The following is a 9,260-nucleotide window of genomic DNA, read 5'->3' as shown; positions in this document are numbered from 1 at the left end:
GGTTTCTGGATATTTTTTGAGCAAAAACTGGGGTTTGGATGTTCGATGGGGAGTTGGGACTTCCAATTTAGGATTTTGAGAATGCTAGGGGGTGTTTCTAACCTCTCTTTCCTAAGATTTCACTTAACCTCTGAGATTGGGTTGTGGAGGCTTCTATTTATAGAGTTTTTTTTGGAACTTCTAAGTTTGACTAGGTTTCTTTTAAATAAGGTGAATTAAGGTTTAAGTAGGATTTAGAATTAGGATTTTAATTCTTACGTACAATGAAAGAATATTTTTTAAGTTTTTTGGAAAACCCCCTAATTATATATCTTTAATTCTTTGGGCCCCCAGATGGAGGGGTCTTTAGTAAATGTCAGATGGGCTCCATTTGAACAAGTGGACTACTACTTAAAATTTGGCCCGTGGGCTTAATTAATTGATTTTATTTGTTTAAAATTTAAAATTTAATTTATTAAGATTTCACTTTACATTCATTAATATTTTAATTATTAATTTTGAAATTTTAAATTTTTAGGGTTGCAAAATTACCATTTTGCCCTCAAAGAGGGCTTTTGTGTTTCAAAGTCATTTTTTGATGTTTTGGGATATTTTGAAATCAGTTTTTCGTAAGGAATTCAATGAGAGTATCAGTTTGTGTCATTTTAAGGGTTTTTGGCGTGACGTGGTCATGGACCCTATGAGGGCGTTTTCGTAATTTTGTCAAATTTTGTGAAAATTGGCGAAGTAGTTTATTTGGTTTTAATTTGTTATTTTATATGTTCAAAAGGATTTTTCTAAGCGTAATAAAGTCTCTAGGGATGATTTGACGTTAGGAGTATTTTGGTAATTTGATCATTTTTTAGTGATTTTTCTCGTAAAACTTCTTTTTGTTTCAAAATGATGATTTCTATATTTTTGGATTATATTTTCCTAGCATAGCGTGATTTCTAAAGTTTTGTTTGCTTGAGATACCTCATCTGAATTTTTAAAATATATCTAGTAATAAAATAAAGTATTAGAATATTCATCCATCATTGAGAATCGTCACAATCGGGTTGACGAGTTGATTAATCAGGCGAGTGCTAAAATAGAGTGTCTACAACATCGCTGCTAGAGATTGACATAATTAATTGTCCAAATCAAGGAAAATCAAGAAATTTTTCTAATTTTTCTAGGTTTTTTTTCTCTTTTATTTGAGTTTTTATTTCAAGCTTTAAATTTTCTTTTCTCATGTATGAGATGAATCTTAAAGGTGGAGTGAATAAAAATATCAAATTTTCTTAAAGATTAATTTAGAAGTAGATTAATATTAATTTAGGTTTAAAGTTTCGACAAATAAGCTTTTTAACTCATTATTTATTTTAATTACTCGAGAAGGCCCGGATTGTAATAGAACTAAGGACAACGTGATAGTGGGATGTAATTGTCTCAACCCCTTGGATTTGTACACCGAAACTGATGTCAGTGGCTCGAGTCGACTTAGTTAGGTCATTCCCCGTTTAGAACAGGAGGTAAGTTCTTCTTAACAAACTCACGAATCTATGGCAAGTGGGTTTCTGATTGTGTTTTTTTGTTACAGTTCTCACATATTGATTACTTCATTTTAATAAAAGGACACCCCTACAAGGAGAACACTACATAAAATAAGGATCATATTTCATCACTAAATCCTTGCCCCTCTAGGATTAAATTGAATCTCTCAAATCAACCCAATTAATAATTAAAATTTAGTAGACTTGGACCTTAAGACCTTTAAACTCAATAGGAGAGACTCGTTTCGAGTTGTCCCAATTCCTATTCTTGATCGTAATTAGTGCCTAAGAACGATCTTGACCCGTTGTACCCTGCTATACGAGAGGAATAAACTATGCCTATTCTAAACTAGGGGTGATTTAATAGTGCTCTTGCTACGCATTGTGTGCCACCTCTTTTCTAGAGATCTAACTGGCCGATTTCGATTTTAGATAATCAAGTTGGAAGGCTTGATTCATTATTTCTAAATAGTTAGGAATTGTCTAGTTTTAGGAACCCATAGCAAGTCAACTAGGTTGTTTGATCTTGTCTCTGTATGTTTGATATTATTGTTGGATCTCGAGATTGAAATAACTTTCTCTATTATCCGTAAAATCTAATATACTACGTTTTTTGAGTAAAACATAAACAATAATCAAGGTAACCCCACTAATAGAACGAACAATCAAGGTAATGCCATTGATAGAGTGCACATTCTATTAACAAGAGAGAAGACTATGCATGAACTATTGACTCACACATCAACACATCCTCCCTCTTGTATAGTTCTGCCTCAAGTCGAGGTAGACAATTTTGAAATAAGCCCGGCTACCATCAACATGCTGCCCAAATTTCACGGGATAAAGAATGAGCAACCATATATAAATCTAAACAAATTCTTGATAATCTACTGCACCTTCAAGAAAAAGAACTTGGATGATGAGAATGTAAAGTTACGCATGTTCCGATTTACACTAGAGGATCATGCAACTACATGGTTCAACTTACTCACTTCAGATTCCATCTATGCATGGGATGAACTCTCAGAGAAGCTTATGGTCAAATACTACCTTGTGTCCAAAATAAAAAGGAGTAGGAAAGCCATTAGAAATTTCAAGGTAAGACCCGATGAGGAATTCTTGCAAGCTTAGGAGATATTCTATGACTTATAGATTAAGTGCCCACACCACGAGCTTAACAAAATGTAGCTGGTGCACTCCTTTTACGAGGGCTTGTCAGCAATGCAGAAACCTTAATCGAGTTCATGCACAAAGAAAAATTCCTATACCAAACCCCAAATTAGGCTTATGACCTTTTAGTCTAGTTAGTCGAGAGCGTCTAGAACTAGAGTAGTGTAGGCAAAGAATAGGATATAAAGGATTTAGGAATTCGAAGGCCAAGTATCTATGATCTCAAGTCCAATCCTAAATTGAAAATTTTCATGGCCAATCTCATCAATGGAGTCAAGAATTCAACTCAAAAAGTTGACACCCTTGTTGTGTCATCTCTACCTAGAATTTAGTTCCAAGAGCCCAACCTATAATGAATATAGGAAGTGAACATTGAATCATGTGCATTCTATACGAAAATTGACACCCTTGTTGTGTCATATCCACCTAGAGTTCAGTTCCAAGAGCCCAACTTTACTATGAACATAGGAAGTGAATACTGAACCATGTGCATTCTATGCAAAAATATTGAACACACGGTCAAGTACTGTCCAAGCTTTTCCACAATTAAGGTCGAACATGCCAATGCCATCAACTCATACACTATCTTTAGGAAAGTCACATCCAATTCCTATAGTCAAATGTACCATCGACAGAATGATTTTAGTCAATCTTAGGATAGGCCTCCTAGATTCCACAAAAATTCTTCCCAAAATTATTAGGGCCTAAGTCCTCAACATCATTCTCAACAAACTCAACAATTCAATCAGTGTATAGTTCTCATCCCACATAGTATGCCTAACTATTATGCCCCTTAACATACATCATCAATGGAAGTTATAATAACAAATATGATAAAGATGATGCAAGACCAATAAATTAATATGATGCAAGATCAACATCATCAAACTCAGACCATTGCTAAGCTTGAAGTTTAAATGGGGCAGTTAGCACAAATTATCAGGAAAAAAGATATGTGTCATTTTTCAAGCCAAACGGTATCCTATCCAAGAGGCCATTTCAATAAGCAAATAACACACCAAGGACAATATGAGGTAGGTAATAACTTTGGCACAGACCACGAGGTTGTCTAGGCCATTCACACCTAAGGTTTGGAAAAAAGTGGATAATAATATCCATCTTCTTGAGAACAATGAACAATTTAGTGACCCTATTGATTGATAGGGACTCAAGGCCCAAGAAATAGAAAATCAGAAGAAAGATAAGGAACCACTAAGTGTGTCATCAATCCTTACATATATGCCTAAGTGTCACGGCCATGTTATTTCGAAGCGAGGTTGTGCAGTGCTTGGGGTGATAGCCTACAAGTAAGCATATCAAAAATATCTCACATACACAAAATGTAGTTATCAACACAAGAGAATAGAGGCAGCACGATGCAAAGCCTGGAGGCAACCTTATTGATATAGTATGCAATTACCCGGAGTAACATATTACAAAATCTAATAATGTGTGCTACAAGCAACTAGTAATCTACTACACGTGGGACGCCACATAGCTTAGGTGAGGACTCAAAGTCAACGTGGGTGTAAGTCGGGGATTGGGACCAAAGAAATCTTTCTTACAAAGAGTACGCTAAGTCTTTCCTAAGTTTCCAGAAGGAAACATCAAAAGTAGAGGTCGGTCATACTCTTTACCATTTTACAATAATGCTATTAAGTTAACAGATATGCCCTGGTACGGGGCTAATATGGATTCATATGTAACACTGAGATAGATTTACATGGATGCTCTTGGGTGACTCCAAGGTGAGCCATACCTAACTCTAGGTGTCATAATGTTGGCCTTCACAATTTTTCCCACCTATTCTGCAGATGTCTTCGTCACATTGTCCCTAAGAAACTCTCCAATCTTCTACTTAAAAAGGTAGTAAGTTATTTACATTCTCCCAGGTAACTTCAAATTCTGGCATGTTTTTCCATTTGATGAAGTACTCTAGGTTGCTTCTTGCTTGAACTACTGTTGACTTGATGTTTTATGAGGACCTTGTTGAGAACATGCTCTGCTGAATTGTTCAATAACAAGGTGTACGTGTTGGAATGTTGCGTACAGGATTTTGCTAGATCTGTATGGAACAGCTTGAGATAGCTGTCATGGATAACATGGTGAATATTGCGTAACCAGTGTGGTAACTTCAACTTGTAAAAAATTTTGGCGACTCTAGAAATGATGAGCATTGGGCTTTCATAACATTGTATTAAGCATATGTGTGATCGCTGAACTTGGTTGAACATTCTTAACTGATCTATCTTGAGAAGAACTAAATCACTAACTTTGAAAAGATCTGGTCGATGACATTCATCATCCTATTTCTTCATTCACTTAGACGTTTTTTCAAGGTAAGATCTAACAATTTCATTGTTGTCTTACCAAAGCTTAGGAAACCTGTACGCCCTTGAACATTGTTGCCAATAGCCTAAAATAATAATATGAGGTGGTGAGGTTGTTGGCTAGTAATAAGTTCAAAAGGACTCTTATTAGAGAAAGTGCTCTTCTGAAGGTTGAAACAGAATTACGTGACATCAAGAAGATTCGCCCAATCCTTATGGTTGGTATTGACAAAATGCCTTAAATACTCCTCCAACATAGTATTGAATCTCTCAATTTACCCATTTGTTTAAGGATGCCCACTGGTCAAAAAGTCAAGTTGAAACTCAAGTAATCTAAATAGTTCAGTCCAAAACTTCCCTGTAAATTTTGAATCTCTATTACTATTAATGTTTTTGGGCACACCCTAATACTTGATGACATGCTTGAGAAGTAATTGAGCGGCTTCTTCTACAACTCGAACTTAATAGTAACATGATCTCATCTCCAACTTCGAAAAGTACTTGGTTGCCTCAAATTGATCAAATAAGTTGGCAATCAATGGGATAGAATACTTGTTCTTGATGGTAACCTTGTTGTAGACACCTCATTTTTGCATTCGCCTAATTAATCAACTGATCAATCCGATTACGATGGTATCCAATGATGGATGAATATTTCAATATTTTTATTTGTTACTAGATGTGTTTCTAAAGTCAAGATGAGATATTTCAAGTAAGCAAAACTTTAGAAATCACGTTACGCTAGAAAAATAAGAACTAAAATATATAAATCATCATTTTAAGATAAAAATAAACTTTACGAGAAAAATCACTAAAAATGACCAAAATAACACTATTATCAAAATGCCCATAAAGCTTACATTACGCTTAGAAAAATCCTTTTAAATACATAAAATAATAAATTAAAACCAAATAAATTATTTTGTAAATTTTCACAAAATTCGACAAAATTACGAAAACACCCCTATAAGAATCATTTCACGTTGAAAAATCATAAGTGACAAAAATCAATATTCTCATTAAATTTCTTACGAAAATTTGATTCCAAAATATTCCAAAAAGTCAAAAATCAACCTCTCAATGCAAAAACCCTCTTTGAGAGTAAAACAATAATTTTTCAAATCCTAAAAATTAAAAATCTAAAACTAATAATTAAAATATTAATTAACATAAAGTGAAATTTTAATAAATCAAATTAAAATTATTAAACAAATAAAATTAATTAATTAAGTCCATGGGTCAAATTTTAAGTAATGGCTCATTTATTTAAGTAGAGCCCATATGATATTTTGTAAATAACCCTCCACTGAAGTTATCGAAGAATTAAAAATATAATTTAATAAAGAACCCTCCATTGGGAAGTTCTCTAAAAACTTAAAAAATTATCATTCTACGTAAGTCAAAATATAAAATTCAAAATTCAAATAAAACCTAATTAAACCCTAATTGAAACAAACCATATCTCTAAGAGACCTAATCCAAACCATAATCTCCCAAAAAAAATTTTAAAAAGGAGTCTCCGCCACCTAAATTCGAAGGTCAAGAAAAATCCTAGGAAAGATAAGCCAAAAACTCTCCCAAAACCCTAAATCTGAAGTCCCAAGTCCATACCTAACACCCAAATCCTATTTTTTTTTATCTAAAAACACCTATAAATTCTCAAAACACCCCGAAAAGTCAGAAAATATTTAGATCTAGAAGGAGAAAACTTCATCTCAAATATCAGAAGTAGATCTAGCGACGAAAATAAAAACAAAAAGATTCACATGAGGAATGCTCTCCGCCAATTATGAGGAAATCAACCGTCGCAATCACCCAGGTAAAGAAGGTAAATTTTTTTTTTAATTTAAATGTCATATTTTTCCTACAATGTAAAATTTTTGAAAAAAGTAAAGACCGGTGTTCGATAGACAAGATTGATGTCTAACACCTTCCAATCCCGTAACATAATCCCCTACCTTTTATCTATTTAGAGTCATGTTTTAGTTCCTAAATCGTAAAACTAGGTGGCGACTCCAAAAAAATAAAAAGTAGATCCACACCCACGGATCGAGGGCACTTTCAGTGACCTTGTTCAACACCCGATAATCAACACAAAATCGTAATGACCATCATATTTATTTTGGAACAAAACAGGCTCCCAATAAGGTACCTTGGAAGGTCTAATAAACTCAGACTCTAGAAGTCCATAAAGTTGTTTGCTTACCTCAGCTAGTTCTGAAAGACTCATCCTATAAGAGCCCCTCATAGGAGGCGTTGTACAATGTACTAGTTCAATCTTATAGTCAATCAGCCTATGTGACAATGAGGCCTTAGGGAGCTCTTTCGGCATCATATCATCAAATTCTCTCAATAACTATTTAATTGGAGTGAGAGTTGATCTATGATCCTGATCATCAGGTTCAACTAGTAAAATATCAATAAAAGTTTTCTCTCATTTTTTCAATCATTTTTTTAGTTGAAGGGCTAAGATCATCTTTTTCTCTTCATTACATATGGACACAAGAATGAAGCTTGGGCATTCACTTATCATGCCTAGTGTGTTGGCAAATGGCATTGGAACAACCCTGTTTTATCACAAGAAGTCCATCCAAATGATGATTTTGAATTCATCGAGTGAAATTACGAGCAAATCGAGCTTACCCCTCTATGTCCCTCTCTTGATGGACACGACCTTAGCCAACCCTTGGATAAGAGTAGTATGGGAGTTAACAACTTTCATTTGGCTATATTTTTCTCAAGCCGAATATTGAGGTGTTTCGCCTTTACAAGGGAAATAAAGTTGTGTATAGCTCATGTATCAACCATTGCCTAGGTGGTCTTACCACCAATCTTGATGTCCACATACATGAGACCCTTTCATTGATGGATCTGAGTCTTAGAGGTCTATTTGAATGCATTCAGCAAATGCATGGCTCCCATGTGAGGAGACTCATTTCATCTCACCCACTTGTATTCTCGTGACTAGGGTCACTCTAGAAGGCTAGTAATATGCTCAATTTAGATCGTGTTGGTACTTAAATGTCTTGTGAGGATCACCACACAAAATGCATTTAAGTTTGTTGTAGTGATTGTTAGACGAGGTACATGTGTTCTTTGAAGAAGAGGAATCTCACTGCGATCCCTAACTAGAACTGTGTCTTTCTTATCTTTGGAAGACTTTTGGGTGTGCTCACATTGCGGGAAATACCCTTTCGATTGAGGGTTTACCTTATTTTTACCCAAATCCATAGGAGTATAGTCAGTCAATCGCTCGGTTGTGACAATAGTAGACATAAGATCTTGCACACGTTGTCTTTAGAATTTTGTCTGAACCCAATGCTTGAGCCCTTCTTGGAATGAAAACAATTTTTCTTCTCAAATATATCATGAATATCAAGCATCAAGGCGAAAAACTACTTGACATAATTATACACGATACGTGTCTGGTGAAGTTGCCTCAATTTTCTATAGGTAATAAACTCCACATTCTTTTATAAAAACTGATTTTCTAGCTCCCATTTAAGGTCATCCCATGTATCGATGAAACATTGGCCATTTTCCATCTTTATGTACTTGGTTTGCCACTATAGTTTGGCATCACCTGTGAGATACATGGAGGCCGTGGTGACCTTTACCTCTTTTGAATCCGAACAAGCGGCACAAAAATATTGTTCCATATTAAATAGGAAATTCTCGAGCTCTTTCGCATCACAAGCACTATTAAAGGTGCATGGCTCAAGGAATCGCAAGCACGATGGAGGAGCTTCACTACCAGTAGGTCGTTCATTACCAATGGCTCTGACTAAGAGACCTACTTTGGTAGTGAGCTTTATGATCTTTTCTTGTAGCTATACCAGGAATCCTTGGGTATCTTCCTTGAGGTCAATCAATCTAGTGTTGAGGGTCACGGATTTGTTATCCAACGTGTTATGGCGATCACCTAATTGATTATTACCATCAACGAGACTCGATAGCTGGGCCATCAAAGATTCGAGTACCTCTATATGTTCCTTATTGGTACATAGGGGTGGTGGAGTTGGAGCGGGTTGGTCCACGATGCTTTTCTTTCCTCTTACCATTGTTTGCGTGAACTAAATGAAACTGAGGAAAAACTGGGTCTTAAAACCAACTTGGCTTTAATACCAACTATCACGACTGTGTTATTTCGAAACGAGGTTATGCAGCACTTGGGGTGATAGCATGCATGCAAACTTATCAAAAATATCTTACACACACAAAACGTAGCTAGCAACATAAGAAAACG

Source organism: Akebia trifoliata, chromosome 7, assembly GCF_017979445.1.
Source record: "Akebia trifoliata isolate Shusen 1 chromosome 7, ASM1797944v1, whole genome shotgun sequence".
Taxonomy (NCBI): domain Eukaryota; kingdom Viridiplantae; phylum Streptophyta; class Magnoliopsida; order Ranunculales; family Lardizabalaceae; genus Akebia; species Akebia trifoliata.
Note: the sequence above shows the minus strand (reverse complement) of the source record.